Source organism: Kogia breviceps, chromosome 12 (genome assembly GCF_026419965.1).
Source record: "Kogia breviceps isolate mKogBre1 chromosome 12, mKogBre1 haplotype 1, whole genome shotgun sequence".
Lineage (NCBI taxonomy): Eukaryota > Metazoa > Chordata > Mammalia > Artiodactyla > Physeteridae > Kogia > Kogia breviceps.
The window spans coordinates 9,841,575-9,857,096 of NC_081321.1; the positions used below are offsets into that span (position 1 = coordinate 9,841,575).

Below are 15,522 nucleotides of genomic sequence, written 5' to 3' on the forward strand. Positions count from 1 at the left end.
TGACAGACTTAGCATGTGTGTCCTTTACAAGGGACCCAAAAGATTTTGAAGCCTGAATCAATGCTGTACTTGCTTTCTTTTCCCACTTTCCAATTTTACCTTTTCCATGGAAGAAGAAACATGTCTCAGTTTTCCTGACACTGAGACACATGAACTATCATCTCCCACAGAAAAGAGGAAAAAGAAGCACCATTCAACTCCTGGTTGTACCCTCGGCCCCTCCAGGAGAGCATATGGAGTTTCTAGGTCACCCTGTTTCTTGAAAGTTCTCCAATTTACTATTTTTTAAAAATTTCTTTTACTGGAGTATAGTTGAGTTAGAGTGTTGTGTTCGTCTCTGGGAAATAGCAAAGTGATTCAGTTCTACATATGTATTTGCTTTTTCATATTCTCTTCCATGATGGTTTATCACAGGATACTGAATACAGTTGCCTGTGCTCTACAGTAGGACCTTGTTGTCTATCCACCCTGTATATAATAGTCTGCGTCTGGTGACCCCAAACTCCCAGTCCTTCCCTCCCCCACCCCCATCCGCCTTGGCAACCACAAGTCTGTTCTCTATGTCTGTGAGTCTGTTTCTGTTTCGTAGATAGGTTCACTGGCGTCATATTTTAGATTCCACGTATCAGTTATATCATATGGTTTTTGTCTTTCTCTGTCTGACTTACTTCACTTAGTTTGATCATCTTTAGGTCACCCTTTTGACTCAACACGTAAGACAGCACAGTGGGCTGCTCTGGGGAGATTAACTCTGGTCCACCTTTTCCTCGCTGCCTGAAGACAGCACCAAAGAGCCAGGATGAAATGAAGCTGACATGAGAACAATGGCAGCAAGGAAAAGGAAACCCCTGTACAGCACAAGAAACATTAAGAATGGCCACGGGTTCTCGGCCACTAAGTGCCACGGGTCCATAATTGTTTGAGGTTCGAAGTGCAGGACAGTAGCTATACCTCCTTTCTCTGCCCTTTACCTCCAGTGCAGAACCCAAAATTGTCTTGTGCGTCCCTGCCAAGAAATCCAGGGGAAAAAAAAAAAACAACCAACCTCTAAATACTTAGAAACAAACAGCTAAACACATAATCCTACTTATAGCACCAGTCACTGGGCGTGTGCAAAATAAAGATTTGACCGCGCCGGCATGAGACATTCTCAGCTCAACCTTGAGGAGACAGCTCGATATCAGAACATGCCTGGTCGAGCCCAGAAGAGGTCCACACGTTGTACAGCAATTAATAAATGCTTCTCCATAGTGATTAGTTCCTCCCTCCTCTTATGCTCTTGGTGTAGAGACACCAGAAGGCTCCATTTAATAGCCCAGATCTGAAACCTGGGGTTTGGGGGAGCACAAGTGTTCTGCATTCATTCCCTCCTGTTCATCGAACAAAGCCCAAGGCTGACGTTGCAAAATGCCGTGTGCTCAGCCAGGCACCTTTGTGATGAAGGTGAGATGGCAGGCTGGGTGGAAAACAGGGGTCAAAGTCGGTGATAACAAGCACCTAATAATCACCTACTTGGTAAGTGTGTCTGGAGACTGTCATGGTTCTCACTCACAAATCACTAAGAGCTTTTTCTTTTTTTTGGTGGTACGCGGGCCTCTCACTGTTGTGGCCTCTCCCGTTGCGGAGCACAGGCTCCGGACGCGCAGGCTCAGCGGCCACGGCTCACGGGCCCAGCCGCTCCGCGGCACGTGGGATCCTCCTGGATCGGGGCACGAACCCACGTCCCCTGCATTGGCAGGCGGACTCTCAACCACTGCGCCACCAGGGAAGCCCCACCAAGAGCTTGAACAACAATAATGTAGCATTTCTTTCTCTTCTTCTTCGTATTCCTTTGGACAAACATGCAGTTTATGCCATGCAGAGTCTTTAATAAGTTGGATGGCGTCACCCAATTCTGAAGACTTCTGTCCTTCCTTCATATAATACAATTCCAAAGCCGCGCCTCAGCCTAACTTGCTTACTTGCTCACAGCAGTCAGAATCGCCCGAATGCCACACATTATGAAACCACCTGCAAACCCACACCAGAACATTCTCAAGCCCAACGCAGTGTGCTGCCCTGAAGGAACGCTCCCCTGGCTCCCGGGGGGAGAGCTGTAAGATCAACATAGCTCACCACTTTTTTCTTATCTTACCTCTCACCCCGTGTCTTCCTGATTCTAAACTGTTTTTCCTTTCCTTCTGTAGCCCTTTAGGGAGCAATTCCATTACATGTAATAACAGTGTAGTAATACAGAGAACATCATTTTCTAGTGCTAATAACTTTCATTTTAAAAACCACTTGTGTGCTCCAAAATTTAGCAAAGCCTCAATTTCTCATCAAGGCCAGCAGACATCAAATTTGAAGCTTTAAAGTTCTGTTTCTTTTGCGTTTATAATCTAAGTGCAGGGGAATTGAAATGCCATTTAAAGTCAGATTTGCTTTGATGCTCTTGCTGCCAGCTTTACTGACGGAGACTCATTTCTGTGCATAAAATAGACACACGGAGTAAGTACCAGCAAAAGGACCAAAAACCACATGAGGAAAGCATGGCCACGTGCAAGAGGACCACCAATGTATATACCTGTGTGTACCCCTTCCAGAATTTCCTGTATTTACCTTTTCCAGAATTTAACTTTCATAGTGCTGATAAGGATCACAATTTTTAGACTGGTCATCAGGAGAGAATTAAAGGAAAGAATTCTCCCATTAACGGCAAGTTCAAATTTATGCAAATGCTATCATTGCCTTTCACCCTATTCTGGTCACTGGGGCCACAAAAATGGCAGCAGAGTTGAACACAGTGATTTGCAACCCTGGATGCCTTTGAGAATGAACTTGGCAGCTTTTAATATATGTCAGTTCCCAGGCCCTCACCCTCTCCTGTCCACCTAAATCAGAATTTTGCAGGGTGGGACCCCAGGATCTGTACACAGTTTCTTAAACCTTCTTAGGAAATTCTAACACATAGTCAGGCCTGAGAAACACTGACACAGGGAACTCCAAACACGGGGAATTGAAGACAGCATGGGAGCAAGTCAGCACATCAATACTTCCCTGAGGCTGTTAAATCAGCATCAGGTGATACATTTTAGAAGCCTCCTTTATCTGGAAAAGAAAAACATTAACTTCTGATGATCACGGCAAACACAGTTTAACGTGAATTACCTCATTCTCTGTTACTGCCTCTACCCCCAGCTGCCCTGCGACTGCTCTCAAAATGTTTGTGGGATGCAGGTCTCATTCCCCCAGCAAGACCCAAGCTTCTGGACTGTTCCCCATGGTTTTGAGCACACAGTAGGTACCGACTGGTTTGTTCCTCGTGGCTCAGAGTCTGCAAAAAGCCAGTCACCTGGAGAGTGGTTCAGAACACACAAGTGTTCAACTTGGCTAGTCTGGGTTCATTTTGGCATCGGGGAAGGAAGTGCTTCCCTAAGGATTGAGCCGCTAGAGGCCGCTCTGAGCCAGAGCCTTGGTCAACTGTGCACCGAAGTAAAATCACATCCAAGGGAGAAGAGGGTGGCTGAGTAGACTGGGAGTCATGGCAACACCGCGGCTCCTATTTTTAAACTCGTTGGTGAGTGAGCACACAAAGTGCATGTGTATTTGTGGGGGAGGGGATTCTGGTCTCTTTCAAAAGAAAATTCTTTTATGGGGTTTTGAGTTTGCAGGTGGCTAATAATAATTTCTCTTCTTCCACTCCACTATCTCGTTCTCTACTGGAGGACATCCTTCATGCCTTGCGTCAGAAGTATCAGGAAATTCTTGAGACTTTTAACAAACATATTCTGAAATTCTGATCTCGGTTTCTTAGGCTCATTCTGCTAGCCTCTCAAGCAATTCACTTTGTGTTACAAGAAAAATACTTTCTGTGGATGCCCTGCTCCTCGTGAGGACAAGCAAATGGACGGTGTGTCGTCTATATGCCCAGCACCCGGCACAGGGTGCAGGCCATAAGAGGGAGTCAAAAAACTGGCAGTGAATGTGATACTGGGAAGTACAGAATAGCTACCCTCTCCGTGTCACGTTTCTTTCACTCCCAACAGCACTGCTTTTTTCTCTAGTCTCTGGCCAAGTATTAGCCTTAAACAAATCCAAACTTATCTGACCTCTCAAAAATGAGTAGTGGCCTTGGAGGACATCTGTAAATCATGACAGAGGCCAAGGTCTTGTTTTGTTTTACTACAGGCCCCTGACAGTGTTTTTCACGTGTATGTAACCTCCAGGAGCCTTGACGGATCTTAAACAGAAAGTCTCTCTCACTTCAGTTCAAAGGACTCTCAGGTCTACCAAGACTACAAGTTATTGCTTTTTTGTATGTGGGCTTAAGGGATTTTGGAATGTACAGGACTAAGATAAGAAAAAAAAAAAAAATCATCCTTTCTAACTGAAGAGGAAGGTGTTAGAAAGATCACAGCAAGGCTGGTAAATATAGAGGCGACACACTTCAGGGTGGAGAGAAAAAGAAACAGACTTTGGTCTGGAACGTCCCTCACACGTGTGCAGGGGACTCTGTTCCTGGGCTGTTTCCGGATTTATCATGGCTTCAGGACACGAATTCAGCAGAGTGCCCAAGAAAGGAAGCTATTACCAAACCACCCTGTCCTGCAGGTCAATGATGTGTTCATCGACATGACACTGATGCCTAACTGACGGCCTCCTCAGCCACAGAAGGATGGGCAACGTGGGGCAAAGTACACCTGGAATCCATCCAGACTCGGGTTTGAATCCCAATTTTACCTGTATGGAAAGTAGGCAAGTGACTGAACCTTTCTGGATCTCAGTTTCTTTCTCTGAAAAATGGAAGTAATAATGCCTCTGCAACGTACTTTTAAGATTAAATAAGGCTATATAAAACACATGGCACACAGCAGTCACCCAGTAACCTTTTTTAAAGTAAATTTTCTAAATTGCTGAAGTTTAGTATTTTTAGGTGTCAAGCTTTTTCTTACTTACAAGAAGCATTTTTAAACGGAAAATTTCAGAAAGGTATTATAGAATTCGCTGACTCCTTAAACCAAAGATAATCAATATAATTTAAGCTCTTATTGATGACCTAACAATGACTATGCTGTTTTGCTCTACAGGGATGCTTTAAAGGGGGGTATATGCTTCCTGGGGAGTATAAGGCTGTTTGCCCCAAATGATCGTAGATAAATGTTCCTATCAAGGTCTTTCGGTGGGTTTTTCTAATACTTTCTGCACCTTACCGTTCTGTTTATTTCTTAATGCTGTCAGCTCACCTACCTGATTCTCATCATGTTTGTTATTTCTAAGCTGTTGTCATCTGGTAAATCAGATAAGCAAGTATCTCCAGAAACTACGGGCTGCTTACCAAACATATGGCCTTGACTTTCTCTCTCTAGTTAAGAGAACTTTGATTTTTAACTGGGCCTGTTACTGCCCAGGTCAAAAACTAAATTAAACTAAACTAAATGGAACTTGCCAGCTTCCCTTGCAGCTAGCTGTGGCCATTGACTGATTTCTGACCAATGGGCTATAAGCAAAGTATGGGGCTTCACGGTAATCTCCGTGAAAGGGAAAGAGCCTGCCCTCCTTTCTTTCTAACTTCAATCTGCTGCTTGAAACTGGAGTTCTGCAGGCATCCTGGGCATGAGGATGAAGGCCATACCCTATAAACAAAAGAGAAGTAAGCTAGCAGGAGTCTGGGGCCTGGTGATGAGGGAGCTACCATACCAGCTCTGGACAGACCACCTAAGTATGCTCACATATCTTGCTTAAACTGGGTTACTGACACTCTATGCCACATCTAATCCAACTGTCCCACAAGTGTCTTAGACGTATGTATAATATTAGAGTAAATGAACTCTGAGATAAAATAAGCCACATTCATTTTAGGGCAAGAATTTTGTGTCAGTGATTTTAGCTCAAAGCCCCTTCCTACTTTCTTTGTGGTTTAACATCACACTGTTGAATATGTGACCCCTCCTCTCCCAGGTAAAAGAGGTAAGTCTATGTGTGAACACACGTAAGCTGTGGAAACAGAGCAATGAGAGTAATGGCCCTGCGTAGCCTGTGGGACACACACACACACACACACACACACACACACACACACACACACACACACACCTGGTTTTTTCTCTACGTAGTCAAAATGAGAGAAATTTGACATATTATTAAAATCTATGTAATAACGGACTATATTATAATGACATTCTATTTTTGCCTAAACAGAAGTTCCTGATAGATTTTTGTTCAAGGACCAAAAAAAAAGTAGGTAGGAGTGTCTGGAAATGCTGCTGGGAAAATGAAAAGAAAGTAACGACCTGAGTTTTCTCTGTTGATCTCCACCGTCAGTCTATGCAGTGAGTAGACAAAGCCCTGACAGGTTTGTTGTAATGATTTGGCGAGGTGGTGTGCATGAAGATTCCCTGTACGACAATCATCACTTTTATTGTCATTATTGGCCATGATCATGAATGACTTGAAGGTTCTGATCATCTGGTATGATGTCAAACACTAAATGTACTTTGACACACCACCTCATGTGGACTCCACGTGTGATCTCTTTCAGGGAATGGTGAAAAGGACCACTTAGCACGAATATGATATTGTCACAGTGTGGCTCCCATGGCTATTTCTGCTGCTTTGTCAGGGAAGATCTTTCCTTCAGAAAAAGAAGACATTTATGGGTTTCTTAAAATTATATAGACCCACTTGCTTACTAAGTTTATCTCCTTTGCCCAAACAGTAAATGTGCTAGGGTTACTTAGCAACCATCCTTACAGCCATAGAGATTTTTAAAATGAAGTCAGAGTGGATGGCCAACGCCTTGTTGATATTCACCAGCGCTAACTGCAGGCAAAGCCATTTGAAAGGACTCTTGCCAGCTTCCGTCCGTGCGCAGCCCTTCGCATGCAATCAGCAACATGGTCTCAGTGACAGGAAAGAGTGGGGAGATGTCCTCTGTGAAAGTATTTTCACCCAGTTCTTTGAATAATTCTTTATCCACTTGACAGATGCCAATGCACAAATATCCGTGCTGTCTGGATGTCTAATACTCGTGCACTTGGATGTGTGTGTGTGTGTGTGTGTGTGTGTGTGTGTGTGTGAAGAATTCCACACGGTCCTGTATGACCACAGCAAGTGAAAGGCAGGAAAGCCTTTAAAGCTTGTACAGGAAAGCTGGTGAGAAGAAGAGAGGGGCAGCAAGAGATCAATGACGAGAACGCCCTATGGAGAAAGAGATAGGCAAGAACAAAGAAGCAAAGGTGAGGGGCCTGCTGCCGACGGCCGAACAAGAGGGAACAGACTCCAGCAGCAGGGGCTCTCATTGGTCAGCTGCAGTCCCTTCATGTGTGCCCAGCCGGCCCAGCTTGGGGACTGGGGCCAGTCTGCGCACGCTGACCCTGCCGGGACCTCCCAGAAGAGGAAGAGCCGCTGATGAAACCGCGAAGGTCCAGCGAGGGCTCCCCGACCCCCGCTCCCGCCGCTGCCCTCCTCCTCGCCTCTGCGCGCCCCTGTCCGCAGCGCAGGGTCGCGTCCCTCAGCAGCTCCTTCCGAAGCTCAGCCATGCTGAACACCCTGCCTCCTCCCTGTCCTTAATGGCCTCATCAGGCCCTGGAGGGTTCTGTGCAGGAGATGACCGTCTACCCATCCATGACAGCTCCACTGGAGAGGAAAGAGAGAAAGGCTCAAACCGTCATTTATTTAAAATGGGCGAGGCCTCATAGAGATGCAAAAGCCGCAGAACCATTTCTGCTCTCAGGAAGCTTGTGTTCGTTAGGCTGACCTTGGCCGGCTGTGGTCGAGCCTTCGCTCAGCCATCCAGCCCGTGTCTGTGACCATAAATGATGGCGCTCGCGCTTTCTGGCAACGCACCCCCATCCTCACCGCCGCTCAGCCAGCCTGTATCCTCTGGTGGGAAAAGAGAGGGCAGATGGAGAAATAACTCCCGCTCAATTCCTAAATAACACCAGCTCCAATCCCCATGAACTGTGAGTCTGCACCCTTGTCTGGGTAAGAACCAAGGGAGCGAGGAGCAGGGGGACATTGCCAGACCGAGGCAAAGGTGAACGGGGGGGGGGGGGTGTGCCTGCCAGCCCCCACCCCCAGGCCATGGGTAGGCAGCCGGGAGGCGGCATGCTCTCTGCAGAGCTGCTCCTGCCAGCGGGACACCTGGGTTCTGCCCCCGCCCTGCCTCTGAGAGGCGAGGGACCCCTCTGAGACTCTGTTCTCACATCTTTAAAATCCATTCACCATCCTACCTACCCTCTATCCCGTGAGAATACGTAACTTGAAAGGGTTGGATCAGAGGAGCACCGAGCCCTCTCCCAGCAGCGGTTTCCTTAAAGCTTGATTACTATGCAGCAGGGAGAGGGGCTGAAATCCAGGTCCCCGAGGAAGATCCAGGCCACGTCCTGGCATCACACTGCCCGGGCGTGGGCCTCGGGTTTCTTAAAAACATATAAAACGGGGATAATGATTCCTGCCTTCATTCATGCTTTTATCGGACAAACATTTATCAAGTACCTACAATGTATCGGGCACTGTGCTAGAAACACAGAGATGAAAAAAAAATCCTGCTCTCCTGGAGCTTAAATTCAATGAGGAGAGTGAGACAACACAATATTTTAAGAGAACATATACACGGTAGGTCCGGTAAGTGCTACAGAGAGAAATAAAGCAGGAGATGAGGATAGGGAGCTTGGGAGGATGGGAGGGACAAGCTGCCCTTAAAAGGGTGATCAGAAAACGTCTCCTGAGGACATCTGCGTCGACCAGGGTTTTTGTGAGGATCCAGTTAGATAACTGTACAATGCCGGGTGTGCAGTAAGTATTCAGAAAGGCAACCAACACTGGAGTTATTAACTTTACCAGCCCGGCTGACAATGAGCCCCATTGTAGACGCTTTTGAGCACCTACCTATGACCCTCTTCTTAACCCTGACCACCGCCACCAACCCACATGCTTTCTGAGACAGAGTCTGATCTCAGAATGAGCCTGTCTGCTTCTCCATGGAGAGCCACTGCCCTGGCTCTGCTCTCATTTCCTTCCTCTTCGAGACCATCTTATTCCTTCCCATGGATACTGGACCACCTGTGTCTTCTTGCCCAGCACAGATGGGCATCCTGCCCCCGCTCAAAACTGTCCTCGGTGAAATGGGATCCTTTTCCCACTCACTCCCCCTCTGTATCTCCTGCCCTCTCCTCCAAATTGTAAATAGTTTTTAAAAGGAGGAAGAAAAGAGTGGGGAGGAAGAGGAGGAGGAGGAAGATGAAAGAGAAGAAAGAAACACCAAATATGTCATTGGTAAGTTTTAAAGTTTGCAAGTCAGCTCTAGAATTAAATAGTGATTAAGGAAAGAATTGTGTAGGGGTCTCAGTGTTGAACAGCTGAGCATGCTCTTCACAGGTTTGCATTTGAGGGAAAGAAGCAAAATCACTTGCTGAAATGACCATCTATATATGTGACATGAGGAAGGTGAAAGACTACAAAAAAACAGAAGAGCCTGAATAAGCCTCACATTCAGTCATTCATCCACGAACAGTCAAAAAGCTTGCTTTGCCTGAATTACAATCAGCAGTGAATATACCTTTCAGGATAGTTATTAGATTCTTCAGTTATTTTCTTCCCAAATTTATATTTCCTGCTACACCACTGAGCAGATAAAGTCTGTCTCTATGTACGCAGGTTGTGTCTTGCTTTACTGGACATTTCACATGAAAAATGGGAATTTCCTTAGATTCTAGTAGATTTCTTTAATCAGGTAAAGGCCACTATGACTAAGAGTCCACTTATAGCTATGCATTCACGGACACATTTGACTGGTTCACATGTAAATTATGTTAAGTCAACCTATAACACATGTTTGCCTTACCGTAAATCTGCCTGTGTTGGCATTCCACGAATATTTAACAACAACTAAAGGTGGTAATGACCAAGCCAATCTTGCCCATGATGTCTAAAAAACTAATTGACTCAATTCCTCGTTTATTTCTTAACCTCTCAGCACTTTCCAGGCCAAGAGTCAAGGAGGCATCCCATGGGAACCATCCCGCTAATACAATGGTTTCAAGGATGTGGCATCTGCCCCAAGGTTAAAGGAAGATCGTGTTCATCACAGCTCTTTTAATAAGAACCTAACAAAGCACCTTTCTTCACATCGGTTATCCCCATCTCTCAAAGGCTGGGCCAGAGGAGGATCCTGGCCTTTTGAGATGGTGACTTTCACGGGGAAGGAGGAATTTGGGGGTGGCAGGGGATAGTGCAAAGCAACTGTTGAGCAGGAAACCTGAGGACACCAGGGGAAAATAATTAGGCAAGAGTCATAAGAGGTTTGCTATGTTGAGATCCAGCCAACTCAAAGAACAACTGCTCTTTCTACAAGTCCCCAAAGTTGCCATGTATGAAGAGTAGGAGTACCGCGTCCCCAGGACAGAAAGAGAGTCCAGAGGTGAGTGGCGGGCATGCCACTGACTACGTGAGAGAAACACACTGGCCAAGTACTGGAGGCACATTGAGAAGGAAACTCACCGTCAACCGCTCCTCCAGGGAAGTGATAAAGGAAAAATATAGACATGGGCCTATTAACAGCTACCAAGTCTTCTCTAGCTCCGAGGGATAAGGAAGAGTTTAGACAACTGGTATGACCACTTTCTAAACACTTTCAGATCATCTGGTACCAAAAGGTTTTCAGAATTTTCTCAGGAACTAAGAAGATCTTTCACTTCGAGAATGCATGGCATAAGAAATTCTCCAACTCTTTCAACCAAATAAAGTTCCCAGTTGGAATAAAATGCTCTCAGCACGTCTTGGTAAAAGAGCTCTGTACATTTACTAATAAGGCATAAATGAATGCTAATAAATGCTAATAATTAAAATTAATTCTTAGGGTACAAAGTAGAATGGTCATATTTAGCCAAAAAAAAATTCAGGAGTCCTGTAACATTTGAATTTCAGATAAACAACAAAGTATCTTTTAATATCAGCATGTCCCATGCAATATTTGGGGCACACTTATGCTAAAAAAAAATTTGTCATTTATCTGAAATTCAAATTTAACTGGGTTTCTGTATTTTTCTTGCAACCCTGGTAAAAAGCCTTATCCAGCAGCCTACAGCCTATCTGGAGACAGTCGCCACGTCTATGGTGGGCCAAGTTTCCAAGAGCTAAGAAGTTCTCAGTAAGGAATCTGGATTGATACGTGATAAATAGCATTCATTTGACAGTGGACGAAATAGTTCATTTTAAGGATCCTCTCTGAGGATGTAATTTTTCCTTCCATAACTAACAAGTAAATCACTTCAAATATGTGTCTCTCTTTAGGACTCAGGGATATCACAGAATCTCCTGTCTGTGATTCCCTAAATCTAGACTTGGGAACTTCCCTCACGTGGAAAGAAAGCCACAGTCTGGTCAGGTATGAATGAGGGATTTCCCTCCCCTTGCAATGCTTCTGGGGACGGACGACAGGGCCTGTGAATGCTACTGGGTTTTCAGAAAGTGAGACCAGAAGACATTTCCCGACTCTGTATTTCCGGCGCCATCCCTGGCTGGGTCACCCCCAGATACGTCCTGAGGAGCCTTCCTGGGGATGCTGCTGCTAATGATGCCAGGAGATGAGCATCAGGCCAAAGGCAACAGTTAAGCATTTGCAGCAATTTTATTTGCAAGATTTCCTGCTGTGGCTAAATGCTGTGGCTGCTCGGTTTGTTATTTAAAAGAGTGACCCTAGTGAGACCAGAGCTCTGAAGGAGGGGCTGAATTCAGACCAGGGGAAGGAGGAGGAGCGCTGACTGAGGATGCCTAACTGAATCCCACTGATGAGGTGAATGCTGTCCTCCTTAGAGTTCCTGTTCATCAACCCCGATCCTTCCTGGGTCCTGATTAAAATATATATATATATTAAAATACTAAGAGAGGCTAGGCATTGGATTCTAGAACCATGGGAAGCTGCATTTGGGAGGAGGGGAAGGAGAAGACGGGGGAGAAGAGTGTGGGATGCAGGTCCACGGACAAGGGGAGACGCCCAGAGAAGATGTCCAGCAGGCAGTCAGATAGAGAAGCCTGGAAGCTTCAGGAAGCTGGGGCAGAAGAGAAGGTTCATAGAGGAAACAGCTTGGTGGAGAAGCGCTCTGATAAGTCTGGTGAGACCTTTACCCAGTGTACTTGGGAAACCGAGGGAAGGTGGACTCTCTCTCTGCTCTGCCCTGGTACTGGAGGAATGTATGAATTATCTGTGCTGCGCCATCCCGGTTCCTTTCAGGACTGCTGCACTTGAGAAGACGGAGGGGTGGGCGTTTGCGGTTCTCTTGACAATAAGCTCTAAGCAAGGGGGACAGAGGACTGAGGAGAGCCACCCTCCGGAGGGGCCACAAGAGATGGCGACAAAGGTTAAAACCAACTGTGGTTTCAAAGGTACAGTGGTTAGAGACCAGGCTTCCGAGATAACGTTTACAGTCTAATGTGAAGTAAGCCAAATGGGAGATACTATCTTCAGATAGCTGCTTACCCAGAGCAAGTCTTAAGGTAAAAGCAGGCATTCCTGAACCGTACGTATGGACCCTAATGTAATACCCACTTGATTTCCTTGTGTTGCTCGGCAGATGTTTTCTGCTCGTTCATGTTGGTTTCAATGAACAAATATTTGGGGAAATAAACTGAACTAGGGGGAGAACATGAATGTACAGAACCGAACGTATAGTAAGTTTTTAAAGGAGGTGCCCCTTGTCTTGCAAAGAGGAGCAGGAAGGCACCGGGCAGCTCAGCCACTCGGAGGACGCCATTCGTTTGCTCCAGGCGTCTTCCCTGGTGCCACAGGAATGAGGAAGAGAGCAGGGCCCCTGCTTTCAGAGCACTTGCAGGGAAGAGAGGTAATGGAGCACAGGAGGACGATCCCCGTTACTGGAAAGGCACAGGAGGCAGGGAAGGCGTGTAGCTACGTGGTATTGGTCCAGGGCTCAGCTTCCTGGGAAGGGGTGCCAAGACTGAAGCCTGAGGGGTGAAGAGAAGGAGGCAGGTGAAGGGGCCTGTGCATCTGTGTATGGCTGGGCAGGGGCACCCGGGGAGCACATTCAAGGCAGCAGGAGGAGCTGGAAGGGAGAGAGAACACGGTAAGTTCAGTGTGGCAGGAAGGCGGCGTTGAGAAGGGACAAGTGGCGGGAGACAATTTTGGAAAGCTAGGAAGACTCGTGCTGTGGAAGACTCTATAAACCATGTTAAGGAGATGGGGCTTTATTACAGGAGCAATGAAAAGCCACTGAAAGGTATTAGGCAAGAGAGTGATGAAATCACATTTTCATTTTAGATCACTCTGGCTGCAGAGGAGATTGAAAAGAAGCAGAACTGGAAGCCAGGAGAGATGTAAGAGGCCCTGCAGCAACGCGAGCAGGAAGAGGTGGACTGGGCGATGGCACCGGGGTGAAAATAAGTGAAAGCTCTCCAGGGAAAGTCCACAGATAGGGCCATGATTGGCTATGAGGTGTCAGGGCTACGGCATCAAGGACGCCTTGGACATTTTTACTTTAGGAAACTGGGTAACAGGATGTACCCTTTATAAGTGGTGCCAATTTGGCTAGAAGAGGGTGGGAGGGTTGATGGGAGAGGAGATAGCTGTGCAGCCTTGGATATGGTATGTTCTAGGCCCCATGGCATCCAAAGGAACAGATGTGGTCATACAGAGACAGACGTGGGGCTCAAAGGAGAGGTTTTAGCCAGCACTGTCCGTTTGGGGGAACTTACAGACATTGATTGTATCCTTGGCAATGGAGGAGAAAAGAAGAGTCCAGGGACTTCCCTGGTTGTCCAGTGGTTAGGGCTCTGAGCTTTCACTGCCAAGGGCACGGGTTCTATCCCTGGTCGGGGAACTAACATCCTGCAAGCCGCACTGCGCTTGCAGGATGTTAGAAAGAAAAAAGAAAAGAGCGTATAGGACAGACCCCGGAGAAGCACCAATATTTAAGAGATATGCAAAGGAGGAAGCGTGCTGGGGAGCCTGAGACAGAATTGCCAGGGAGGCAAGAAGAACACCGAGATGGTCTGTACCAACACGTAGCGATAACGAGGGATGGCAGAGAAAGCAGAGAGTTCAAGGTGGGGGAAAATGAGGACTGGATCACAGATGCAGCCACAGAAAAACCACTTTTCGTGTCAACTCTGAATCAGGGGCTTAGTCAAGAGGCTACAGAGTCCAAGTCCCTTCCAGAAGTTACGTAAGCATAAGTCAGTACATGTTCAACCTCCTCTAAATGTATTTCAACCTCCCTGCAGTACACTCTCTAATATTTTATTTCTTAAGCTGGGTGGTGGGTACCTGAGTATGGATTAAGTTTTTCTGAATATCTTTCTATATGTCTGATACAGTTCATAATAAAGGTGAAATGGATACCCAAGATACATTATGGAGTGAAAGGAAGTCAGGTTATTGAACAGCACGTCTGGTTCTATTTCCATTTATGTAAAACTGTAGATTGATCTCCACACAGGTATACATGCACCGGGAGATAGCTAGAAAGACAGTCATTCATTATTTCAATAATGACCCTTTTGGCTAGTCAGATTTAAGGTCGTTTTTACTTTTTTTTTTTTTTTTTTTTTTTTGAGCTCTTCTATATTGTTTGAATTTTTTTTTTTTTTTTTTTTTTTTTGTGGTATGCAGGCCTCACTGTTGTGGCCTCTCCCGTTGCGGAGCACAGGCTCCGGACGCGCAGGCGCAGCGGCCACGGCTCACGGGCCCAGCCGCTCCGCGGCATGTGGGATCTTCCCAGACCGAGGCACGAACCCGTGTCCCCTGCATCGGCAGGCGGATTCTCAACCACTGCGCCACCAGGGAAGCCCTTGTTTGAATTTTTACAGTGTACGCATGTAGCAGTTTTACACGAATAACAAAACCACAAAAGCACAGTATAGAATTTTCTACCCCACTCAGTCACACAATGGCCCTAAGAGGATGTGCTGCCATCATAGCTGGATTCTGAGGTGAGGTCAGGGGAGCAGCATTCCACCCACACCTTCTTCTCCGTCAATAAGCCAGACTCACGGCCACCGTAGAAGTTGCCTCTACACCAGCACTTCATCTCAAAGGCAGAGAGAGGCTCAGCGAAGGCAGATTATAAACCAAGGGACGAATCCTCTTCCTGTGCCCACAGACCCATGTCCCCTGTTCCCCATTCCCTGTCTGCACAGCAGCGTCCCAAAGGTAAGGGGGCTGGTCTTCCCTCATTTCTATGCCTGTGTCATCCTGCACAGTGATCAGGTGTGTAGCGATCAGAGAGACCTGGGTTCAACTCCTAACTGAACCTCTCACTTTCAGCGTGACTTCAGACAAGCCTATTCTCTTGTATTATAAAATGAAACAATTTTTAAAAGCTGCCTAATAAGAGTTGTTGCCTTGAGGGTTAAATGAGGTCCAACACACAAAACGCTGAGCGTGAGACCTGGCCCAAGGGAAGTGGCCAAGAAGAGGGAGATGTTTTGCATTTCTCAGGACAAGAACCGAGCGCAGCGAGCTTTGGATCTGGATCTCCCACCATCACGAACGATCACCATCCCAATGACCAGCCTTCAACCTCAGACATC

At 46.5% G+C, this 15,522-nt stretch overlaps 1 protein-coding gene across 2 annotated transcripts in view; it reads right to left on the minus strand.

Annotated features, from left to right (window-relative positions):
* The window catches only part of GRIN2B (glutamate ionotropic receptor NMDA type subunit 2B), a 422,513-nt gene that overhangs the window by 165,054 nt on the left and 241,937 nt on the right, over positions 1 to 15,522 (minus strand). The window lies entirely within an intron of this gene.